Raw genomic sequence first — 26,811 nt, 5'->3', positions numbered from 1 at the left:
GTGCACTCCATGGAGCCCATAATTGTCAGTATACAGGCGATGGTGGACTCCCAGAATGTCCATGCGGATCCAGATGTGATGCCGCAACCCGTAGGTGATGTGGCTGCTGCCATTGCAGCACAGGCGCAACGGAACAAACGTATCGGTGCTGCTTTGGAGAGGATGGCCGCGGCTCTGCAAGAGTCGATGGAGCATATAAGTGCTGTCATATCTAGTGGCTTTCAGATTGTGGCTGCTCTCATGCAGTCTCAGCTGGATGTCCCCCGAGACCTCAGTGTTGCTTTTGCGGTTGGACCACGGGGGACCTTCCGGTGTGGCGCCCCAGCACCGACCTGAGGTCTCTCAGATTGGTGGTGGTGATATTGTGCCACCCCTGGTGAGTTATTCAGGCTCCTCGGGCCAGGATACGGATGATGCACTCCCTCTGGCACGCAGCATTCCTGGCCCAGACCTGTCACTTCACCAGTGCCTCCACACATGGCCTCACCCGAGCCAAGCCAGACTGAACCCTCCCAGGAGGGTGTTGACTAGTCTCCAGCCGGCCCTTCCAGGCCCAAAGCTGGTCGAGGGCGTTCTAGAAGGACAGCTGCAGCTTCTACACAGGGAACACAGCAGCCTTCCCAGACCCATGAGGCAGCCACAGGGGAGACACTGAGGCAAAGTCACAGGTTAGGCATGCGTAAGAGGGATTATAAGGAAATGCACACGGGTGGTAAATGATGTTTATATGTTATTTTTTTGCACTCTTTATTGTTCTATTAGTTGTTTGGTGTTATATTGAGTATGTATTAAATCATTATTTTTTGCACCTATATCTGGGCTGCTGCATAATGTGACGGTGGGCAATGATGTATCAAGGCACTCAGAGTCTGGACTTCCTTTGCAAGGTTGGGATCGTGACAACGCCTCCTGGGTGGCTCAGGATGCTCCTCCTCCTCCTGGTGCTGCTATGCCTCCTCCTGTGGTGGGACTGCTGGTTCGGTCTCCAGATGCTGTCCACTATTGACAGCCAGGTTATGCAGCATGCAGCAGACGACCACAATGATGGAGACCCGTTCAGGCGAGTACTGCAATGCACCACCAGAGCGGTCAAGGCAACGGAACATTTGTTTAAACATCCCAATACAGTGCTCAGTGATGCACCTGGTCCACAATAAGCATCGTTATAAGCATGCTCGGCCGCAGTCCTGGGGTTCCGAAGTGGAATGAGCAACCAAGTGGACAGGGGATCCAGATTTGGGCCGGTGAAGATGACGGGCACACTATTCTGGCGCATGATGAAAGCATCATGGGAGCTGCCTGGATACCTGGCATCAACTGCCAGGATGCTTTGCTGGTGGTCGCACACCAATGAACATTCAGGGAGTGGTACCCCTTTCTGTTCATAAACACTTCGGGATGATGTTGTGGTGCCCTCAATCTGACATGTGTGCAGTCTATCGCCCCCTGCACCCTGGGGAACCCTGCAACTGCAGAAATCCGGCTTGGCGCTCCACTGTTTCTCCCTTGTCATGGGGAAGGAGATATATTGCACTCTTCACTTGTAAAGCGCATTGGTAACCTGCCGGATGGAGCGATGGGCGGAGAATTGTGATATACTCGAGATGTCTGCAGTTGCAGACTGGAACGAGCCAGTTGCATAAAAGTTCAACACTATGGTTACTTTGGTCTCCATGCTGAGCGCTGTCCTCAGCCTTGTGTGAAGCTCCAAATCTGGCCGCAGAGCATTTCAGAGCTCGGTCAAGACGTCCTTGCTGAATCTCAGCCTTCTCACACATAGCTCGTTGCTGAGCTGTAGGAAGGAGAACTGAGGCCGGTATACCCTAGCATGGTAAGGCCTCCCTGGAAGAGGCATGTGTTGCGTTACTCCCATGCCAGCTGGCTGAGCACCTTCTCCCACTTCCTCATTGTGTTGTACGGCCTCTGCAGGCTGCTGCTGGCAAGGCTCCTCGCCCATTATCTGGTGAAGGGGATCCGCGTACTTCACCCTCCTCCTGATGCCATCTCCCTGCTGTCCAACCTCTGTACGGTGATGTCTGCGGACATCTGCAGGCTCTTCTGCTTGTTGGGCAGCCATGGCTTCTTGCCTCCCTTGCCCGCTGCCTCAGGACATGATCACGGCAACGCCTCCTCTTGTATGCCTCCCTGTCTCTCACAATCTGGAGCTGCCGTTCTCCTGAATAAGATGTGCCCATTATGGGTGGAAGCACGACTCTCTGTGCAACAGAGATTTACTCACACTGGCTATGAATAATTGCAAAGAAAGAAAAACACATTTAACTCAGCAAGATGTTTTGAAATCCTGCTGCCCTTTTTGAGATGTGGAACAAGCAGCTCCAGGATTTTTTTTGAAGGACCAAGCAGTTCAGAGATTTTTTGGAAATCCAAGCAGATGCAAGATTTTTTTGAACAACAAGCAGCTCCAAGATTTTTCCAACAGACAGGCAGCTCGGAGATTTTTTCTAAGTCCCAAACAGCTCCGAGAATTTTTTGAACTCCCAAACAGCTCCGCGATTTTTTTTCCTCAGCAGAAATACTCTCAGGACATCAGCTGGTGCTCTCCCACTCTGCACCGGCCCTAAAAGCTGGCAGGGGCACTGTCAGCTAAAGGACCGGCTTTTTGAAACTAAAAATGGGGGCGGAACGCCAGCGGTGCACACGTATACCACGTTATTACTGCTGCAAGCCCTATGCCACCACGAGAGTCGGTCGATCGCGGCGGTGGGAAACAATGCTGCAAAACCTCCTGTCCCGAATCTATGTCAGGACAGCCAGTTGAGCCCAAAGCGGCGGCCATTCAATTTTGACGAATGGCCGTCGCAAACGGGCAGTAACTGTCATGTGTGTAACCATCATGCAACGGTAATCTTCATGTAACTGTAACCTTCATGCAACTCCTGTACACTATACTTATACCCTAGAAAGGTGCAGGGACACCACATTTGGCGACGAGAAACGGGAATCACCGAACCACGAGGATGGCCACCGGTAGCACAGAGGAACATTACTGTGTGGGTGAGGACTGGGACGACTTCGTGGAGAGACTCCAGCAGAGCTTTGTCACAAAGGACTGGCTGGGAGCGGCAGCGGCTGACAAGCGGAGGGCGCATCTACTGACCAGCTGCGGACCACAGATGTATGTGCTGATGAAAGGCCTGCTCGCACCCCAAAAGCCAGCGGACAAGTCCTTTGAAGAGCTCAGCCAGCTGATCAGTGAGCATCTCAAGCCGGCGAGTAGCGTACACATGGCCCAGCACCGGTTCTACACACACCGGCATCGGGAGGGCCAAAACATCTCGGACTTCGTTGCGGACCTGCAGCGCTTGGCCAGTCTCTGTAAGTTCACAGACGCCTGCAGGGGGAAGATGTTAAGGGATTTCTTCATTGAGGGCATTTAATCATGCCGGGATTTTCAGGAAGCTCATAGAAACCAAGGACTTGACTTTAGAAGGGGTGGCATTGATAGCTCAGACCTTCATGGCAGGGGAAGAGAAGACCAAGCTAATTTACGCGCGCAGCCCTGGTCCCAACATGGCGATGGAGCAGGGAGTTAACATGGTGAACGCAGCTCGGGACCCCACAGGCAGGCAAGGGCATTTCGAAACCGCCCAGGCAGCAATAGGCTCTAGGGTGGGCCTGCAACAGGGACAATGGAAAGGGGATCGGCAATTCACGCCATCTCGAGGAACAATGCGTCCCGCGATGGGACCATTAACACCCACCATCAGAGTGCTTAGAAACAACCAAATGGGCAATCAGAGAGGAATGCCTGGTAACAGTCCTTTTGTTAACAACAATCTCAATCTCAGCTCATGCTGGAGGTGCGGGGGTAGACATATTGCGAAAAGCTGCAGGTTCCAGCAATGTACCTGTAGGATTTGTAACGTCAGTGGACACTTGGCCAGGATGTGCAAAAAGGCTGTAGTGAGGCTAATCTGCGAGATAGAGGAACCAGACGAGGGGTCTGCAATGCAGGATGATGCCTGGGGAAAAGCCATGGATGCTAAAGTTCAGTGGGTTCATGTGGCTGACGTCCACAGCTCATACATTAAACCGCCACCCATGATGATGAAAGTTTTATTGAATGGCATCCCGGTGCGCATGGAGCTGGATACAGGAGCTAGCCAGTCACTTATGAGCGCCCAACAATTTGAGAGACTATGGCCACACAGAGCTAGCAGGCCCAAACTGGACGACATTGACACGCAGCTATGGACGTACACCAAAGAGATCATCCCAGTGCTAGGCAGTGGAAATTTGGTGGTAACACATAATGGATCACAGAACCAGCTGCTATTCTGGATCGTTCCGGGAAATGGCCCCGCGCTCTTGGGGAGGAGTTGGCTAGCCGAGATGAATTGGAAATGGAGGGATGTGCACGCCATTTCATCCGTGGAGCGAAGTTCATGCTCACAGGTCCTACAAAAATTCGGGTCACGGTTTCAACCCGGTGTTGGAACATTCAAGGGCACTAAAGTAGTGATACGCATCACTCCACATGCCAGACCAGTGCAACACAAAGCCAGAGCGGTGCCGTATGTGATGCGTGAGAAAATTGAAAGTGAATTGAACAGGCTGCTCAGAGAGGGCCTAATTTCGCCCATTGAATTCAGCGACTGGGCAAGTCCCATCATTCCTGTCCTTAAAGCAGATGGCTCGGTCAGGATTTGTGACGACTACAAAGCCACCATCAACCGAGTGTCGCTGCAAGACCAATACCCGCTCCCGAGAGCGGAGGACCTTTTTGCCACGCTGGCAGGTGGCAAGCTGTTCACGAAGCTGGACCTCACTTCGGCCTACATGACTCAGGAACTGGCTGAAGAATCCAAGCTTCTGACTACCATCACGACACACAAGGGGCTATTTATCTACAACAGGTGTCCGTTTGGCATTCGTTCGGTGGCAGCTATCTTAAAGAGAAACATGGAAAGCTTGCTCAAATCCATTCCTGGAACAATCGTATTCCAAGACGACATCCTCATAACGGATCGAGACACCGAGGAACACCACCACAGCCTGGAGGAGGTGCTAGGCCAACTGGACTGGGTAGGCTTGCAGCTGAAAAAGGCCAAGTGTGTGTTTTTGGCCCCAGAGGTCGAATTTTTGGGCAGGAGGGTTGCCGCAGACGGGATCCGGCCCACTGAATCAAAAATGGAGGCGATCTGTTAGGCGCCCAGGCCCGGCAACACATCGGAGTTGCGATCATTCCTGGGACTTTTGAACTATTTTGGGAACTTTCTGCCGAACTTAAGCACATTGTTGGAGCCGTTACACATGCTCCTGCGTAAAGGTTGTGAATGGCTTTGGGGGGACTGTCAAGAACGGGCTTTCACTAAGGCGAGGAACCTGCTGTGTTCTAACAAACTGTTGACTTTGTATGACCCCTGTAAAAAACTGGTTTTAACGTGTGATGCATCATCCTACGGGGTTGGGTGTAGGGTAATGATGACAGCCGACTCCAACCGGTGGCTTATGCCTCCAGGTCACTCTCCCAGGCAGAGCGTGGATATGGCATGGTCGAAAAGGAAGCACTCGCTTGTGTTTACGGTGTGAAAAAGATGCACCAGTACCTTTTCGGTAGAAGGTTCGAGCTAGAAACGGACCACAAGCCGTTAACATCCCTGTTGTCCGACAGCAAGACTGTCAATGCTAATGCGTCAGCTCGCATACAGCGATGGGCTCTTACGCTGGCTGCGTATGACTACACCATACGGCACCGGCCAGGCACCGAAAATTGCGCTGACGCGCACAGCAGGCTCCCACTGGCCACCACTGAGGGGGCGTCGGAGCAAAGCACTGAGATGGTCATGGCTGTTGAGGCCTTTGACACCGCAGGCTCCCCCATCACAGCTCGCCAGATCAAACTCTGGACCAATAGAGACCCCCTCCTATCCATGATAAAGAAATGTGTTCTGACTGGGGATTGGGCGCCCACACACGGGACGTGCCCCGAGGAGGTCAGACCGTTTCAGAGACGGATGGATGAGCTCTCCATCCAAGCCGACTGCCTGCAATGGGGCAGCTGGGTAAGCATGCCCCAGAAAGGAAGGGAAGCGTTCATCAGGGAACTCCTGGCATCGTGTTAATGAAGGCCATTGCACGGTCACATGTATGGTGGCCGGGGATTGACTCAGACCTGGAACACTGGGTTCGCAGGTGCACGACGTGTGCCCAGTTGGGCAATGCCCCCAAGAAGGCCCCACTCAACCCGTGGCCTGGCCCACCAGGCCATGGTCACATTTTCCCATAGACTAGGCGGGCCCGTTCATGGGGAAAATGTTCCTAATCGTTGTCGATGCATACTCGAAATGGGTCGAGTGCATCATATTAAACTCGTGCACGACATCCATCACCGTGGAGGGTCTGCATATGGTTTTCGCGACCCACGGCATGCAGGACATCCTGGCCAGCGAAAATGGCCCGTGTTTCACCAGCCATGAATTCCAGGAATTTATGTTGGGCAATGGTATCAAACACACCTGGACAGCACCGTTCAAGCAGGCTTTCAATGGCCAGGCGGAACGTGTGGTCCAAGTCATAAAACAGGGCATGCTACACATCCAAGGACCCTCCCTTAGTACCGCCTATCGCGCCTCCTGCTGGCCTACAGGTCCCGCCCGCACTCGCTCACGGGAGTCCCGCCAGTGGAACTCCTCATGAAACGTATGCTTAAAACGCGGCTGTCCCTCATCCACCCAGCCCTGGCAGACATTGTTGAGGGCAAGCGCCAGTCCCAAACCGAGTTCCATGATCGAAACTCAAGGGGGAGGTGTATAGAAATGGATGACCCGGTATTTGTTCTTAAACATGCTTTGGGACCCAAGTGGCTTGAGGGCTCAGTAATCGGCAAAGAAGGGAATAGGGTCATAGTGGTCAGACTGAACAATGGGCAGATATGCCTCAAACACTTGGACCAAGTAAAGAAAGAGTTCAGCATAGACACGGAGGAACCTGAAGAAGAGCATGAGATGTCACCCACACCACTGCCAGTGGACGAGCAACAAGAACTGTCCACAGCATGCACAGTCCCTGCGACCAGCCCGGACAGGCCGGAATCACCTCAAGTGACAGAGACGCATGCCGAGGCTCAGCCACCAGAGCTCCAACTGCAGCGCTCCACGAGAGAGTGTCGACCACCTGAAAGACTTAACCTTTGACACAAAAAGATGTAAGGGGGGAAACATAGAAACATAAAAACATAGAAAATAGGTGCAGGAGAAGGCCATTCGGCCCTTCTAGCCTGCACCGCCATTCAATGAGTTCATGGCTGAACATGCAACTTCAGTACCCCATTCCTGCTTTCTCGCCATGCCCCTTGATTCCCCCTAGTAGTAAGGACTTCATCCAACTCCTTTTTGAATATATTTAGTGAATTGGCCTCAACAATTCCACAGGTTCACCAGACTCTGGGTGAAAAAGATTCTCCTCAGCTCAGTCCTAAATGGCTTACCCCTTATCCTTAGACTGTGTCCCCTGGTTCTGGACCTCTCCAACATTGGGAACATTCTTCCTGCATCTAACCTGTCTAAACGCATCAGAATTTTAAACGTTTCTATGAAGTCCCCTCTCATTCTTCTGAACTCCAGTGAATACAAGCCCAGTTGATCCAGTCTTTCTTGATAGGTCAGTCCCGCCATCCCCGGAATCAGTCTGGTGAACCTTCGCTGCACTCCCTCAATAGCAAGAATGTCCTTCCTCAGGTTAGGAGACCAAAACTGTACACAATACTCCAGGTGTGGCCTCACCAAGGCCCTGTACAACTGTAGCAACACCTCCCTGCCCCTGTACTCAAATCCCCTCGCTATGAAGGCCAACATGCCATTTGCTTTCTTAACTGCCTGCTGTACCTGCATGCCAACCTTCAATGACTGATGTACCATGACACCCAGGTCTTGTTGCACCTCCCCTTTTCCTAATCTGTTACCATTCAGATAATAGTCTGTCTCTCTGTTTTTACCACCAAAGTGGATAACCTCTCATTTATCCACATTATACTTCATCTGCCATGCATTTGCCCACTCACCTAACCTATCAAAGTCGCTCTGCAGCCTCATAGCATCCTCCTCGCAGCTCACACTGCCACCCAACTTAGTGTCATCCGCAAATTTGGAGATACTACATTTAATCCCCTCGTCTAAATCATTAATGTACAATGTAAACAGATGGGGCCCCAGCACAGAACCTTGCGGTACCCCACTAGTCACTGCCTGCCATTCTGAAAAATCCCCATTTACTCCTACTCTTTGCTTCCTGTCTGACAACCAGTTCTCAATCCATGTCAGCACACTACCCCCAATCCCATGTGCTTTAACTTTGCACATTAATCTCTTGTGTGGGACCTTGTCGAAAGCCTTCTGAAAGTTCAAATATACCACATCAACTGGTTCTCCCTTGTCCACTCTACTGGAAACATCCTCAAAAAATTCCAGAAGATTTGTCAAGCATGATTTCCCTTTCACAAATCCATGCTGACTTGGACCTATCATGTCACCTCTTTCCGAATGCGCTGCTATGACATCCTTAATAATTGATTGCATCATTTTACCCACTACCGATGTCAGGCTGACCAGTCTATAATTCCCTGTTTTCTCTCTCCCTCCTTTTCTAAAAAGTGGGGTAACATTGGCTACCCTCCACTCCATAGGAACTGATCCAGAGTCAATGGAATGTTGGAAAATGACTGTCAATGCATCCACTATTTCCAAGGCCACCTCCTTAAGTACTCTGGGATGCAGTCCATCAGGCCCTGGGGATTTATCGGCCTTCAATCCCATCAATTTCCCCAACACAATTTCCCGACTAATAAGGATTTCCCTCAGTTCCTCCTCCTTACTAGACCCTCTGACCCCTTTTATATCCGGAAGGTTGTTAGTGTCCTCCTTAGTGAATACCGAACCAAAGTACTTGTTCAATTGGTCCGCCATTTCTTTGTTCCCCGTTATGACTTCCCCTGATTCTGACTGCAGGGGACCTACGTTTGTCTTTACTAACCTTTTTCTCTTTACATATCTATCGAAACTTTTGCAATCTGTCTTAATGTTCCCTGCAAGCTTCTCGTACTCCATTTTCCCTGCCCTAATCAAACCCTTTGTCCTCCTCTGCTGAGTTCTAAATTTCTCCCAGTCCCCAGGTTCGCTGCTATTCCTGGCCAATTTGTATGCCACTTCCTTGGCTTTAATACTATCCCTGATTTCCCTTGATAGCCATGGTTGAGCCACCTTCCCTTTTTTATTTTTACGCCAGACAGGAATGTACAATTGTTGTAGTTCATCCATGTGGTCTCTAAATGCCTGCCATTGCCCATCCACAGTCAACCCCTTAAGTATCATTTGCCAATCTATCCTAGCCAATTCACGCCTCATACCTTCAAAGTTAGCCTTCTTTCAGTTCTGGAGCATGGTCTCTGAATTAACTGTTTCATTCTCCATCCTAATGCAGAATTCCACCATATTACAGTCACTCTTCCCCAAGGGGCCTCGCACAACGAGATTGCTAATTAATCCTCTCTCATTACACAACACCCAGTCTAAGATGGCCTCCCCCCTTGTTGGTTCCTCGACATATTGGTCTAGAAAACCATCCCTTATGCACTCCAGGAAATCCTCCTCCACCGTATTGCTTCCAGTTTGGTTAGCCCAATCTATGTGCATATTAAAATCACCCATTATAACTGCTGCACCTTTATTGCATGCACCCATAATTTCCTGTTTGATGCCCTCTCCAACATCACTACTACTGTTTGGAGGTCTGTACACAACTCCCACTAACGTTTTTTGCCCTTTGGTGTTCTGCAGCTCTACCCATATAGATTCCACACCATCCAAGCTAATGTCCTTCCTAACTATTGCATTAATTTCCTCCTTCACCAGCAATGCTACCCCACCTCCTTTTCCTTTTATTCTATCCTTCCTGAATGTTGAATACCCCTGGATGTTGAGTTCCCAGCCCTGATCATCCTGGAGCCATGTCTCTGTAATCCCAATCACATCATATTTGTTAACATCTATTTGCACAGTTAATTCATCCCCCTTATTGCGGATACTCCTTGTATTAAGACACAAAGCCTTCATGCTTGTTTTTTTAACACCCTTTGTCCTTTTAGAATTTTGCTGTACAGTGACCCTTTTTGTTCTCTGCCTTGGGTTTCTCTGCCCTCCACTTTTCCTCATCTCCTTTCTGTCTTTCGCTTTTGTCTCCTTTTTGTTTCCCTCTGTCTCCCTGCATTGGTTCCCATCCCCCTGCCATATTAGTTTAACTCCTCCCCAACAGCACTAGCAAACACTCCCCCTCGGACATTGGTTCCGGTCCTGCCCAGGTGCAGACCGTCCAGTTTGTACTGGTCCCACCTCCCCTAGAACCGGTTCCAATGTCCCAGGAATTTGAATCCCTCCCTGCTGCACCACTGCTCAAGCCACGTATTCATCTGCGCTATCCTGTGATTCCTACTCTGACTAGCATGTGGCACTGGTAGCAATCCCGAGATTACTACTTTTGAGGTCCTACTTTTTAATTTAGATCCTAGCTCCTTAAATTTGTTTCGTAGGATCTCATCCCTTTTTTTTACCTATGTCGTTGGTACCAATGTGCATCACGACAACTGGCTGTTCTCCCTCCCTTTTTAGAATGTCCTGCATCCGCTCCGAGACATCCTTGACCCTTGCACCAGGGATGCAACATACCATCCTGGAGTCTCGGTTGTGGTCGCAGACACGCCTATCTATTCCCCTTACAATTGAATCCCCTATCACTATCGCTCTCTTTTTCCTGCCCTCCTGTGCAACAGAGCCAGCAACGGTGCCATGAACTTGGCTGCTGCTGCCCTCCCCTGATGAGTCATCCCCCCAACAGTACCCAAAGCAGTGTATCTGTTTTGCAGAGGGATGACCACAGGGTCCCCTGCACTACCTTCCTTGCACTGCTCTTCATGCTGCTCTTCCATTCCCTATCTGGCTGTGGAACCTTTCCCTGCGGTACGACCAACTCGCTACACGTGCTACTCACGTCATTCTCAGCATCATGGATGCTCCAGAGTGAATCCACCCTCAGCTCCAACTCCGCAACGCGGTCCGTCAGGAGCTGGAGGCGGATACATTTCCCGCACACGTAGTCGTCAGGAACACTGGTGTTGTCCCTGAGTTCCCACATGGTACAGGAGGAGCATAACACGTGACCGAGCTGTCCTGCCACGACTTAACTCTTAGATAAGCAACAACAATGCTAAAGTTTACTCACTGTTATAGAAGAGAAAAAAGAAAAACTACTCACCAATCACCAGCCAATCACTTACCCCCTTGGCTGTGACATCACCTTTCTGTTTCTTTCTTCTTCTTTTTTGCCTTCTCCCTGTAGCTGCACCGGCTCGCCTTTTATCGGCCTCACCAATGGACCTCCTCGACGCTGCTCCCGACTGCCGCCGACGCTGCGTCCCGGACTCCCTGCTGTGCCTTTTATAGGCCTCACCAACGGACCTCCTCGATGCTGCTCCCGACTGCCGCCGACGCTGGGCCCCAGACTCCCTGCTGTCAGGTGATGTGATGTCATGTATGTAACCATCATGCAATGGTAATCTTCATGTAACTGTAACCTTCATGCAACTCCTGTGCACTGTACTTATACCCTAGAAATGCAAACCCTGACCACAGCAGGTGAACTTGTGGGAGAAAGTAAATGGCATGTTGGCCTTCATAGCGAGGGGATTTGAGTACAGGGGCAGGGAGGTGTTGCTACAGTTGTACAGGGCCTTGGTGAGGCCACACCTGGAGTATTGTGTACAGTTTTGGTCTCCTAACCTGAGGAAGGCCATTCTTGCTATTGAGGGAGTGCAGCGAAGGTTCACCAGACTGATTCCGGGGATGGCGGGACTGACCTATCAAGAAAGACTGGATCAACTGGGCTTGTATTCACTGGAGTTCAAAAGAATGAGAGGGGACCTCATAGAAACGTTTAAAATTCTGATGGGTTTAGACAGGTTAGATGCAGGAAGAATGTTCCCAATGTTGGGGAAGTCCAGAACCAGGGGACACAGTCTAAGGATAAGGGGTAAGCCATTTAGGACCGAGATGAGGAGAAACTTCTTCACCCAGAGACTGGTGAACCTGTGGAATTCTCTACCACAGAAAGTTGTTGAGGCCAATTCACTAAATATATTCAAAAAGGAGTTGGATGAAGTCCTTACTACTAGGGGGATCAAGGGGTATGGCGAGAAAGCAGGAATGGGGTACTGAAGTTGCATGTTCAGCCATGAACTCTTTGAATGGCGGTGCAGGCTAGAAGGGCCGAATGGCCTACTCCTGCACCTATTTTCTATGTTTCTATGTTTCACCTGGGTTTCCAGGTATAAAAGGGTCAGCACTCCTTGGTCCTGGGAATAAAGGTTAAGGTCACGTAATGACTGTCTGCAGTACATGCCTCGTGTGAATTTGTCGTAAGGTGCAGGGACACCACAGTAACGGTCCTTCCTGGGACTGTGAATTTCGGGGCCGAGATTTCTTTTACTGGTGCTAAATCCACTTAGGCCATTTCCGGTTCTGAGTTAATTGCACATGTTGAGCATTGTAACCGAAGTAGAAAGTCACCAGTGAAAACAATACACAAATTCGGGTTGTATTTCCTAGAATTTAGAAGGTTAAGGGGTGATTTGATTCTTGTTTTCAAGATATTAAGGGGAATAGATAGGGTAGATACAGAGAAATTGTTTCCACTGGTTGGGGATTCTAGGACTAGGGGCATAGTCTAAACATTAGAGCCAGACCTTTCAGGGGTGAAATTAGGAAACACTTCTACACACAAAGGGACCAAAATTGATGGCCTTGCCGCCGAGATCTGTCGACATTCCTCTTCGGGTTCCGCCCTGTGCCAGTTTGCACTTGGGCTGGAGTGGACTGGAGGGGAGAACCGCCGGGAACCGCCCGCTGACTTCTGCGGATGGCCAAGTGGTGCAAGTGACCTCCCGCCTGCCGAGATGCCAGATTGGTGTAGGCGGGTGTCGGCGCCAGAACGGGGAAGGACCGCGTGGAGGCTGGTTTATCCCCAACGGTAGATATGAAAACTTGCAAAAAAAGGTTAGTGAACATTTAAAAAAAAATGTTTTCTTACTGCGACTTATCTGCGTGAGGTCCCCTGAAGGTGTTACATTTTTTTTTGCCGCCGAGATTGGGAGCTCCCACCCGCTGTCGCCCAGATTGACGGCATAAGTCCCTCTTTTGCCACCGGGCGCCCTTTCAAGGACCTTTTTGACAAAATTCCAACCAAAAGTACCATCAGGTATCTCGGCAGTCCTTTGGGCGGCACCTGGGTGGCCTTTGGCCTTCACCAATTTCAGCCCCAAAGTGTGGTAAAAGTTTGGAACCCTTCCGCAAATGGCAATAGATGCTGGATCAATTGTTAATTTTAAATCGGAGATTGATAGCTTACTGTTAACCAAAGCTATTAAGGGATATGGGCCAAAGGCCTGTATATGGAGTTAGATCGCAGATCAGCCATGATCTCACTGAATGGCGAAGCAGGCTCGAGGGGCTGAATGGCCTTCTCCTGTTCCAATGTTCCTAATTCAATGACAGCCCTGACTAAATTACATACTGTAGTGATGTTGCATAATTCTTTTAGGCTTTAAACAAATATGAAATTATAAACATAGGGGGAATTTTAACTAGGAGCAGGTTTTGGGTGGGTGGGGTGTGTGGGCAGGGAAAGCACAAAACCTGACTTCATCAGCATGTAGCCCAGTCGAGTATAACTCCTGGACCTCACTTGCATGTGATTGAAGGGCTGTTCACCCAATCATGTCAAGAAAGACTGGATCAACTGGGCTTGTATTCACTGGAGTTCAGAAGAATGAGAGGGGACCTCATAGAAACATTTAAAATTCTGACGGGGTTAGACAGGTTAGATGCAGGAAGAATGTTCCCAATGTTGGGGAAGTCCAGAACCAGGGGACACAGTCTAAGGATAAGGGGGAAGCCATTTAGGACTGAGATGAGGAGGAATTTCTTCACCCAGAGAGTGGTGAACCTGTGGAATTCTCTACCACAGAAAGTTGTTGAGGCCAATTCACTAAATATATTCAAAAAGGAGTTAGATGAAGTCCTTACTACTAGGGGAATCAAGGGGTATGGTGAGAAAGCAGGAATGGGGTACTGAAGTTGCATGTTCAGCCATGAACTCATTGAATGGCGGTGCAGGCTAGAAGGGCCGAATGGCCTACTCCTGCACCTATTTTCTATGTTTCTATGTTTCTATGTTTCTAAGAAATGGGCTGCCTACCGACTTTTAGGGAACAATATCCGACACGCATCCAGAGGCCTATTTGCAGCAACAACAGCAATTTGTAATTATAAAGTGCCTTTTAGTTAAATGTCCCAAAGCACTTCGCAGGAGTGATATCAAACAAAATTTGCCGCACAAGGAAATATTAGGACAGATGACCAAAAGCTTGGTCAAAGAGGTAGGTTTTAAGTAGCATTTTAAGAAAGGATAGAGATGGCGAGGTTTAGGGAGGGAATTCGAAAGCTTCGGACTTCGGGAGCTGATCGCACGACCGGTGCAATTAAAATCAGCGATGTGCGAAAAGCCAGAATTGGAGGAATGCAGAGATCTTGGAGGATAGTCGAGCTGATGGAGGTTACAGAGATGGGGTGGGATGAGGCCAGGAGGGATTTGAAAACAAGAATGAGAATTTTTAAATCGAGGTGTTGCCAGACTGGGAGCCAATATAGGTCAGCGAGTACAGGGGTGATGGGTGAATGGGACTTGGTGCGTGATAGGAAATGGGCAGCAGAGTTTTCGATCAGCTCAAGTTTATGGAGGGTGGAAGATGGTAGGCCTGCCAGAAGAGCATTTGAATAATAATAATAACTTTTATTTATATCATCATCATCATCATCATAGGCAATACCTCGGCATCAAGGATGACTTGTTATCACACGAGGTGACTGAAGAGTCCATTGCGGGACCTACAGTCTCTGTCACAGGTGGGGCAAATGGTGGTTGGAGGAACGGGTGGGTGGGGTGCCTGGGTTGTCACGCGCTCCTTCCGCTGTCGATACTTGGCTTCAGCTTGTGCTCGGCAAAGAGAATCGAGGTGTTCAGCACCTTCCTGCATGCTTTTCCTCCACTTTGGGTGGTCTTGGGCCAGGGATTCCCAGGTGTCGGTGGGGATGTTACATTTTTTTCAAGGAGGCTTTAAGGATGTTCTTGAAGCGTTTCCTCTGCCCACCTGGGGCTCGCTTGCTATGATGGAGCTCCGAGTAGAGCGCTTATTTTGGGAGTCTCGTGTCAGGCATGCGGGCGATGTAGCCCATCCAGCGGAGCTGATCGAGCGTGGTCAGTGCTTTGATGCTGGGGATATTGGCCTGAGCGAGCACACTGACGTTGGCGTGACTATCCTGTCAATGGGTTTGCATAATCTTGCGGAGGCAGCAATGGTACTTCTCCAGTACTTTGAGGTGCCTGCTGTACATAGTCCATGTCTTTGAGCTATATAGGAGGGCGGGTATCACCACTATAGCGCCTTTAACGTAGTAAAACATCCCAAAGTGCTTCACAACAGTTTTACAACACGTTAGATATTGACCATTGAGGGAAAGAGAAAAAGCGTGAGTAGGAAATGTAAAAAAGGGTCCGAAGCAGCAGCCAAATGCGCAGCAAAATAGACACGGGCGAAAAAACTAAAAAAAAAATTCAATTTACATTGTAAATAATACAATAAGGAGTATACAATAGTAAAATCAATATAATAAAGATTAATTATAATTAAACAAAATTAAATAATATACACCAAAGTTGTAAATTAAGTTTAACATTAGAAAATCAGCAATTGAAGCAAATTAAATCAGTTATTATCTGTCTTTAAGATTCATTCCCTGTCCAGTGATTCAATTAATCTGGAAGAACCAATCACTGTCCTCCATCCTTGTGATGTCATAATTTTATTACTTTTTATTTTTCATTTTGTCCTCTTGACAGGATGTGTAATAGTTCCAGGCTCGAGCTGCCTCCGTTGTCAGGGAGACGCCGCTGCCCAAATCACCCTCCAGAATAGTCAAATCTAGAGGTAACAAAGGCATGGATGAGGATTTCAGAAGCAGATGAGCTGAGGCAGGGGTGGAGATGGGCAATGTTACGGAAATCAAAGTAGGTGGTCTTGATGACAGAGAAGATATGAGGTCGGAAGCTCAGCTCAAGGCCAAATAAGATGCCAAAGTTGCGAGTGGTCTGGTTTAGCCTCAGACAGTGGCCAGAAAGAGGAATGGTGTCATTTGCTAGGGAACGTAGGTTGTGGTAGGAACCAAAGACAGTGACTGCAATATTCACTGGGGCGAGATTTTGGAATGGGTGGTGGGGAGGAGATATGGACAGGAAACCCAGAAATGGAGGTTTCCTTGAATTCCGTGTAGTTTTAACTCCAGGGTGTGCGTGTTTTTTTTAAACAGATTCCTACCTGGAAGCCAAGTTGATTCAGAGGCTTGGCTGGGTGTCGGGCCGGGAAGTCTCCAAAAAAGACTGCAGCCGAAAAACCGGTATGCTCTTGCTATTGAGGTAGTGCAGCGAAGGTTCACCAGACTGATTCCCGGGATGGCAGGACTGACATATGAGGAGAGACTGGATCAACTGAGCCTGTATCCACTGGAGTTTAGAAGGTTGAGAGGGGATCTCATAGAAACATATAAAATTTTGATGGGACTGGACAGGTTAGATGCAGGAAGAATGTTCCCGATTTTGTGGAAATCCAGAACCAGGGGACATAGTCTAAGGATAAGGGGTAAGCCATTTAGGACTGAGATGAGAAGAAACTTCTTCACTCAGAGTTGTTAACCTGTAGAATTCCCTACCGCAGAGAGTTGTTGATGCCAGTTCATTGGATACATTCAAGAGGGAGTTAAATATGACCCTTTCGGCCAAAGGGATCAAGGGATATGGAGAGAAAGCAGGAAAGGAGTACTGAGGTGAATGATCAGCCATGATCTTATTGAATGGTGGTGCAGGCTCGAAGGGCCGAATGGCCTACTCCTGCACCTATTTTCTATGTTTCTATGTTTCTATGTTTTGTGGTTGTTGACGGTAGAGATCCCGAGAGGGGGTGGTGATGGGTAGAGCGCAGTTGGGGGTTCGGGGAAGATTGCGAGGGTTCAGTGGTCACTGGGTGGGTCAGGTGAAAATCGGGGAGGTCAGTGATGCGGGGATTGGGGGGGATCAGTGATGAGAGGGTCTGGGAGAAGATCATGGAGCTGGAGGGTGGGGTAGTTTAGCTTGTTGGGCCTGGAGGAAACACTGGAGAGATAGTTTACCACGGTCACAGTCACATAGGATGTCAGTTTTGACTTTGATAAGGACCATTTCAATGCTGTGGCAGGGGCAGAAACCTGATTGGAGGGGTTGAAACATGGAGTTGCAGGCAAGATGGGCACAGATTTGTGAGGCAACAATAGGTTCAAGAACTTTGAAGAGGAAAGGAGAGTGGGAGATGGGGTGGTAGTTTGCAAGGAGAGAGGGGCCCAAGGTGGGTTTTCTGAGGAGGGGGAGGGGTACAGTACCTGAAGGAGAGGGAGCTGTTAACAATATCAGCTAACATGGGGGCCAGGAAGAGAACTTGGCTTGTTAGCAGTTTGGTGGGAATAGAGTTGAGAGAGCAAGAGGTGGATCTCATGGACTTTGTAAAATGCTTTCAGATTTTGTTGTCATACTGTTGCAAGGGAGTGAATCTCAAAAAATGAGTCAGAAGGCAACCCCCACTGACACCTCCCTGATGTCCTGGTGGAGCAGGGAGGGACAGTCTCCAAACCATCAATGCAACATTTCCAAGGACCTTCATTCAGCAGGCTTGGATAAAGATGGTTGACTGTGCCAGTGCCAGGACCTGGATGCAACAATAACAACAAATTGCATTTATATAGCTCCTTTAATTTAGTAAATCATCCCAGTCATTAGGTCACACTGCACCACCTCTCATTTTAATTTAAAATACACCTTCACCTTGTAGGAGTAATAGGATTAGTAAACGTTCTTTTAAGAAAGGCACTATGGATTAACACTAGTGTGAAAAATGAATGCAAGGCAAGTATTGAGTTTGCTATTAAATTAATCATCTTTTCATAGGAAATATGGCTGAATAATTTAAATGTTCTTTAATGAAGGTTTAAGGGAGCAGTGAAGGATGTAATAAGGGATTTGTATAAATTTTCAGTGGATGGGAATGAACAGCCCACTTGAAACATTGTGCAATTAACTAATCCCTCACATCTCTGACTGCAAGGTGTTCTGCTGGCCCTGCTTCTTTTGTTTCTGCTGCGCCTTTGCCTGGGTCTTCCTTGTCAGATGAGGTCTGTTGCTATTGCCTGCCTCCTTCAAATTCAATTCTCTCTGGAATGCCCCATTGTGTAACTTGGATCACACTACAGTGATACAGGAGAGTCCGTGGGGAATATTGTAGGGAGCCCCCAAATCTATCCAGCCAACTAAACTGGTGCTTGAGAAGCCCGACAGTGTGTCGCCGATCTACAGTACCCATCTGATGGATCCATGGCTCTGGTTGTACCTCAGGTGTTGTGAGGTTGTGGAGAAGTATCAGTAGCCACGTTTGGAGGGTGTAGCCCTTGTCCCCAAGCAGTCAATTCTCAATGTTCCTGGAATAGTGGGTCAATGGTTGATTGGTGCAGGATAAAGGCATATTCACAGCTGTCTGTAAGCCTGGCACAGACTTGAATGATCCTGTTGTAATCACAGATGAGCTGCATATTAATAGACTGAAATCCTTTCCTATTGTTGAAAGCTGACAGCTGGCATCTGCTGCCTTGAATGTATTGGTTGGCCCTGGTAAATAGGGTATTGGTTACTTGCTAAATGCACTTGTGCACTGCAGACTGGGAGATATGGGAGGTGTCCCCTGTCGCACCTTACAACAAGTCTGAGGCAAAGAAGTTGATGGCAGTGATTACTTTGACAGACACTGACAAAGCATAGCCATCTGGCCCAGTATGCCTAGCAGGCTTTGTTGCAGAAGGCTGCAGAGATCAGCAACAGCGTGCCTGGAGAAGAGCAGCTTCCTCATGCACTTCCTCAGTCAGATCCAGGAAAGTGAAATAAAAACATAAAATGCTGGAAATACTTAGCAGATCAGGCAGCATCTGTGGAGAGAGAAACAGAGTTCATGTTTCAGGTCGATGACCTTTCATCAGAATGCCCGGAAAGTGACACATGGCCCTGTGGACTGTGAAATGCCTTCTATGCTTCTGACCTGCTGTTTTCTAACTTCTCTTGGTTGTTCAGCCTGCAACTGATAATGTTGTTATTGCTGCTCCTCTTCTTCCTCCATCCAAATCAAAGCAGCAATACTGACACCTATTATAAGCTCTAAGGGCTGGATTGTCAGCTTGTTGTGCCTCTGTTTTCACCCCGCAGGGATGGCAATGGCAGCAGTAATGCCAGCTTCCAGCATCCTGCCAGGACTTTTGGTGCCGGTTTCAATGGGGCGCTTAGCATTACTACCGGCTCTGTATGGTATGGAGAAAGAGTCAGATTGAACACTGTGAGCTCAACGTAAAGCGTGCCCTTAGTCTTTTATTGCAGGTCTCCAGATTGCCTCTCCAACCTGTGAAGGCTCCTTAAATACCCGTGCTCCCAAAGGATTATGGGATCCCTTGGGACTCCAGGGGATGAGCCCTCTGGTGGCTGTACAGAGTAAATACAATTTTTCATATATAACACTCCCTCCCCCCGCCCCCAAAGTCAATAGTGTAACTATTTACAATGTGAGTTGATCTGGGGCCCTTCTTGCCCTGGTTGATCGTCTCGGTGTGAAAGCTGGTGTTGTTGAAGCATTTGTTGGGTCCTTGCTGGGCTGCTGTGCAGCTGGCCTTGCTGGGCTGCCTGGTGTGTTGGGTCCTGCTGGGTTGCTGTGGATGATGGGTTCTGCTTCTTGGTCAACCATGGTGCCAGTTGCCACTGGTGTGTATGTTGGGGGATCAAAAAAGGTAGGCTCCAAGGTGGGTTGCTCAGGATAGTCCATGAATCTGAGTTTGGTTTGGTCCAAGTGTTTCCGATGAATGAGTCCATTTGAAAGTTTGACCCGAAACACCCTGCTCCCCTCTTTGGCCACAACAGTGCCGGGAAGCCACTTGGGACCTTGTCCATAATTCAATGCAAATACAGGATCATTGATTTCAATCTCAGGTGACACATTTGCGCTATCATGGTATGCACTTTGTTGAAGCCGCCTGCTCTCTACCTGTTCATGTAGATCAGGGTGAACTAACGAGAGCCTTGTCTTAAGTGCTCTTTTCATGAGCAGTTCAGCAGGTGGGATCCCAGTGAGTGAGTGTGGTCTTGTGCAGTAGCTAAGCAGGACTCAGGATAGGAGAGTCTGCAGTGAGCCTTCAGTTACCCTCTTCAAGCCTTGCTTGATGGTTTGCACTGCTCTCTCTGCCTGACCATTGGACGCTGGTTTAAACGGGGCAGATGTGACATGTTTGATCCCGTTACGGGTCATGAATTCTTTGAACTCAGCACTGGTAAAACATGGCCCGTTGTCGCTCACCAGGACATCGGGTAGACTGTGTGTGGCAAACATGGCCCGCAGGCTTTCAGTAGTGGCAGTGGACGTGCTAGCCGACATTATCTCACATTTAATCCACTTGGAATATGCGTCTACAACCACAAGGAACATTTTACCCAAGAACGGGCCTGCATAGTCGACATGTACCCGAGACCACGGTTTGGAGGGCCAAGACCATAAACTTATCGGCGCCTCCCTGGGTGCATTGCTTAATTGCGAGCATGTATCACATCTGTGAATGCAGGATTCTAAGTCCGCATCGATACCGGGCCACCACACGTGGGATCTGGCTATCGCTTCCATCATTACGATGCCTAGATGGGTACTGTGGAGGTCATTGATGAAGCTGTCTCTGCCCTTCTTGGGGACCACTACTCAATTGTCCCATAGTCTGCTTGTATAAACTTTTCACCTTTGTGCCACTGGAACGGTTTTATCTCTTCCTGCATTTCCACTGGGACACTGGACCAGCTCCCGTGAAGCACACAGCTTTTGACTAGAGATAATAAGGGGACCTGGCTTGTCCAGGTTTTGATCTGCCGGGCAGCGACGGGTGATTGTTCATTCTCAAATGCTTCCCTAATTATGGCTAGATCTGTGGGCTGTGCCACTTCCCCGTGGTGGGCAATGACAGCCTATTGAGAGCAACGGCGCAGTTTTCTGTGCCTGTCCTGTGGCGGATGGCGTATTTATCCAGACAACGTGAGCGCCCATCTCTGGATGCGGGCCGATGCATTGATATTTATCCCTTTACTCTCGGACAACAGGGATATAAGTAGCTTATGGTAAGTTTCAATTCGAATTTTAGCCCAAACAGGTATTGATGCATTTTCTTTACCCATAGACACACTCTAACGCTTCTTTTTCAAGCATGCTGTAGGCTCTCTCAGCCTTAGACAGAATCCTGGATGCATAAGCAACAGGGTGCAGTTTCCCGAAATCATTAGCTTGTTGCAATACACACCCGACACCATATGATGATGCATCACATGCTAGTACCAAACGCTTACATGGATCATACAACACAAGCAATTTGTTTGAGCATAACAATTTTCTCGCTTTTACAAAAGCATTTTCTTGGCTTTTGCCCCAAACCCATTCGTCCCCTTTTCACAGTAAGACACGCAGTGGTTCTAACAGTGTGCTGAGACCCGGTAAGAAGTTACCAAAGTAGTTCAGGAGTCCCAGAAACGACCGCAGTTCCGTCACATTCTGTGGCCTCGGTGCTTTATCAATTGCCTCCGTCTTCGCGTTGGTGGGCCTGATGCCGTCCGCCGCAATCCTCCTTCGCAAGATCTCCACTTCAGGTGCCAGAAAAACACACTTTGAGCGTTTTAACCTGAGCCCCACGCAGTTGAGTCGACTAAGAATCTCCTCCAGGTTCTGCAGATGCTCGACTGTGTTCCGACCTGTGACCAAGGTGTCATCCTGGAAGACCTCGGTGTGCGGGACCGACTTCAGTAAGCTTTCCATGTTTCTCTGGAATATCGCCGCCGCCGATCGGATTCCAAATGGGCATCTGTTATAAACAAAAAGACCTTTGTGCGTATTAATGCAGGTGAGGGCCTTCGATGATTCCTCCAGCTCCTGCGTCATGTAGGCTGAAGTCAGATCCAGCTTCGTGAACGTTTTTCCTCCTGCCAGTGTTGCAAAGAGGTCATCAGGCTTTGGTAGTGGGTATTGGACCTGCTGGGAGAAACGATTGATAGTTTCTTTGTAATCGCCACAGATTCTGATGGTGCCGTCTCCCTTAAGGACGGGGACAATAGGACTGGCCCACTCGCTGAACTCGATCGAGGAAAATCTTTGCAGCGGGTCTAGCTCAATCTCTACCCTTTCTCTCATCATGTACGATCCTGCTCTCACTTTGTAATGGATGGGTCCTGCTCCCGGAATTAAATGGATCTGCACTTTTGCTCCTTGGAATTTCCTGATGCCTGGTTTGAACAGTGAAGGAAATTTGTTTAAGAACTGGGCACACGAAGTGTCGTCAGTGGGCGATAGCACTCGGACGTCGTCCCAATTCCAGCGTATCTTTCCCAACCAGCTCCTGCCGAGCAGCGTGGGACCATCACCCGGTACCACCCAGAGTGGTAGCTTGTGCATCGCTCCATCGTAGGAGACCTTTATGGTCGCACTGCCGATTACAGGAATCGGTTCTTTAGTGTAAGTTCTTAGTTTTGTGCGAACTGGAGTTTAGACTGACCTTGAGGCCTCGTTGCATCACAACCTTTCGAAAGTCTTTTTGCCCATGATGGACTGGCTCACGCCCGTGTCCAGCTCCATTCACACTGGGAGTCCATTTAGTTCAACATTCAGCATTATCGGGGGACAATTCGTGATGAATGTGTGCACCCCATGTACCTCTGCCTCCTCTATATGAGCCTCTGTTTTGTCGTGATCCTCTATGGATCTGTCCTCCTCTGCAACATGGTGGTTTGCAGGTTTAACAGGCTTTGCAGCTCGCCTGCACACTCATTGGAGGTGTCCCATTGTTCCACAGCCCTTGCAAACGTACTCTTTGAATCGGCATGAATGGAAACGATGATCACCCCCGCAGCGCAAAAAAGGTGGTAATGGCCTTGCATTCATCACCCTTGATGGTGGATTCTGAGACATCTGCACACATGCAGCTGCAGGTATGTGTGACCTGCCCTGTACGTTACAATTCGAAAACATCACTTTGTTCACAGTACTTGTAGCAGCACTTGTGTGCTGAGAGATTTGCTTCGTATTGTCATTGGTGGCAATGAACGCCTGGGCTATCGCTATGGCCTTACTCAAGGTTGGGGTCTCTACAGTCAAAAGTGTGCGAAGTATGGTTTCGTGGCCAATGCCAAGTACAAAAAAGTCTCTGAGCATGTGCTCCAAATGTCCTTCATATTCGTAATGTCCTGCAAGGCGTCTTAGCTCGGCAACATAACTCGCCACTTCCTGGCCTTCAGACCTTTTGTAGGTGTAGAACTGGTACCTCGCCATCAGAACGCTTTCCTTCGGGTTCAAATGCTCTTGGACCAGTGTGCACAAATCATCGTATGATTTCTCCGTGGGTTTTGCTGGAGTGAGCAGATTCTTCATGAGGCCATACGTTGGTGCCCCAGAGACAGTGAGGAGGATCACCCTTCATTTGGCAGCACTCTCTTCCCCATCTAGCTCGTTGGCCACGGAGTATTGGTCGAGTCGCTCCACAAAAGTTTCCCAATCATCTCCCTCTGAGAATTTGTCCCGGATGCCCACTGTTCTCTGCATCTTTGGATTTGCTATCTGTATCTCATCGTGTAGTGTATGGAGAAAGAGTCAGACTGAACACTGTGAGCTCAAAGTAAAATATGACCATAGTCTTTTATTGCAGGTCTCCAGAGTGCCTCTCCAACCTGTGAAGCCTCCTTAAATACCTGTGTTCCCAAGGGATTATGGAATCCCTTTGGACTCCAGGGGATGAGCCCTCTGGTGGCTGTACAGAGTAAATACAAGTTTACATATATAACCGTCTCAATTTTTGGCTGCTGCCCTATCCATAACACTCTGCAGAGCACCCTGCTCGGACTGCCTGTGAAAGCGGAAGGTCCAAGCTGTAACGGCCACGGTGAGGTAAGTAATGGCGACTTCAGGCAAGTGTGATTGTTTTAAAATGTTTTTTGCTATTTATGTTGTGGTGGTGTGCATTATATTTTAGGTATGTTTTTTGTTGGGTTTTTTCAGTTCTCCCCCCCACCCCCCCCCCCCTCCCCACATAAGCCTCTCTGAGAGTGCTCTGAGGCCGGCTGTTTAGCTCAGGATTTTTGCTTGCTCAGCCGGCCCAGCGCCCTAAGAGAGGTGTGTAAATCCTCCCTCAGCACTCCGCCCCACAGTTAAGCCCAGCCGATGAATTTTGCTGACTGAGACGCTAATTGTTCCAGGGCTCAAACTTTACTATCCCGCCCCCATTACCGCCCCGAAATGATCAGAGCCAAAAATCCAGCGCTGTGCTTATTCAAGGTGAATAACACATACAAGATCAGAACTAAGCAATCTGCAAGCTCAAATATCCCATGGAAATCCAAATAACATAGTAGCACACAGGTCCCTATGATAAAATGTTGTCGTAGTCGTGGTTCTTTACAAAGACTGATACCAGGCAGAAGCGAAGGATTCAGGGGAAGGTAACACACGCTCCTGTCACCACCGCCATGTGCGTGAGAAATGTTCCAAGATGGCGGATGGGATAGCAGCTCCCTAGGGAGCTCTCCCCGAACAATTCATTCTTCAACTCTATCTCCCTCAACCTTCCCATCCCACTGTCTAAGCCCCTTCTGGCCCTAACTTCGACCCCCCAAAGTACTTTCCTACGCCTAAAATCTTTGCTGCAAGGGTCCACTGCCCACCCCCATCTCCCAATCTTGACTTACCTTCCAGGTCAACCTCCCTACTACCAAGGGCCCTCCAACTGACTCTCGCTCCGCGCTGGCCGACTCAGCTGCTCCACTCGACCCCCGGCGATCTCAACGATCTTGACCAGCTCCAATCTAAGGTTTGGGCCCTACCTTCACTCCTCGCCCTCACGCACGAGCCTTCCCACTGGCGAAGCTTGGGCCAAAATCCTCCGGTGATGTCCTAGTCTTCACTCCACTGGCGACGTCCTGGCCTTCACTCCTTCAGCGACGTTCTGGCCACTGGCCCACTCAACGGCGGAGTCTCTGTCGAGCACATGGTGTGCACAATGGCTGTGGTAACTCTGACCGATTTGACGTCTCCTCCTCTCACAATGTGGACTTCTGACCTTCCCAATGCCTGCCCTCAGCCAGGCCTTGTTTTACTCACCACCTCACCCAAGGGCGCTACTCAGCGCCAAGCTTACAGCTCGCATCATGCCATAAGCAACTAGGCTCATACAGCAGTGCCTGGTCTCCAGTCGTTTTGGACCCCCTTGCCACTGGACCAAGACCTTGCTCAGCTAAACCCGTGTGGTAGCCGGTGTGCAACAGCCACTCCACATTAAAAGGACTCACAAACAGGCATCTTCCACCCTTCAATATGAAGTTCGGGACATAGAAACATAGAAAATAGGTGCAGGAGTAGGCCATTCGGCCCTTCGAGCCTGCACTGCCATTCAATGAGTTCATGGCTGAACATGTAACTTCAGTACCCCATTCCTGCTTTCTCGCCATACCCCTTGATCCCCCTAGTAGTAAGGACTACATCTAACTCCTTTTTGAATATATTTAGTGAATTGGCCTCAACAACTTCCTGTGGTAGAGAATTCCACAGGTTCACCACTCTCTGGGTGAAGAAGTTTCTCCTCATCTCGGTCCTAAATGGCTTACCCCTTATCCTTAGACTGTGACCCCTGGTTCTGGACTTCCCCAATATTGGGAACATTCTTCCTGCATCTAACCTGTCTAAACCTGTCAGAATTTTAAACGTTTCTATGATATCCCCTCTCATTCTTCTGAACTCCAGTGAATACAAGCCCAGTTGATCCAGTCTTTCTTGATATGTCAGTCCCGCCATCCTGGGAATCAGGCTGGTGAACCTTCGCTGCACTCCCTCAATAGCAAGAATATCCTTTCTCAAGTTAGGAGACCAAAACTGTACACAATACTCCAGGTGTGGCCTCACCAAGGCCCTGTACAACTGTAGCAACACCTCCCTGCCCCTGTACTCAAATCCCCTTGCTATGAAGGCCAACATGCCATTTGCTTTCTTAACCGCCTGCTGTACCTGCATGCCAACCTTCAATGACTGATGTACTATGACACCCAGGTCTCGTTGCACCTCCCCTTTTCCATATCTGTCACCATTCAGATAATAGTCGTTCTCTCTGTTTTTACCACCAAAGTGGATAACCTCACATTTATCCACATTATACTTCATCTGCCATGTATTTGCCCACTCACCTAACCTATCCAAGTCACTCTGTAGCCTCATAGCATCCTCCTCGCAGCTCACACTGCCACCCAACTTAGTGTCATCCGCAAATTTGGAGATACTACATTTAATCCCCTCGTCTAAATCATTAATGTACAATGTAAACAGCTGGGGCCCCAGCACAGAACCTTGCGGTACCCCACTAGTCACTGCCTGCCATTCTGAAAAGTACCCATCTACTCCTACTCTTTGCTTCCTGTCTGCCAACCAGTTCTCAATCCACATCAGCACACTACCCCCAATTCCATGTGCTTTAACTTTGCACATTAATCTCTTGTGTGGGACCTTGTCGAAAGCCTTCTGAAAGTCCAAATACACATCATCAACTGGTTCTCCTTTGTCCACTCTACTGGAAA

This window comes from Pristiophorus japonicus, chromosome 10 (genome assembly GCF_044704955.1).
Source record: "Pristiophorus japonicus isolate sPriJap1 chromosome 10, sPriJap1.hap1, whole genome shotgun sequence".
Taxonomy (NCBI): domain Eukaryota; kingdom Metazoa; phylum Chordata; class Chondrichthyes; family Pristiophoridae; genus Pristiophorus; species Pristiophorus japonicus.
Note: the sequence above shows the minus strand (reverse complement) of the source record.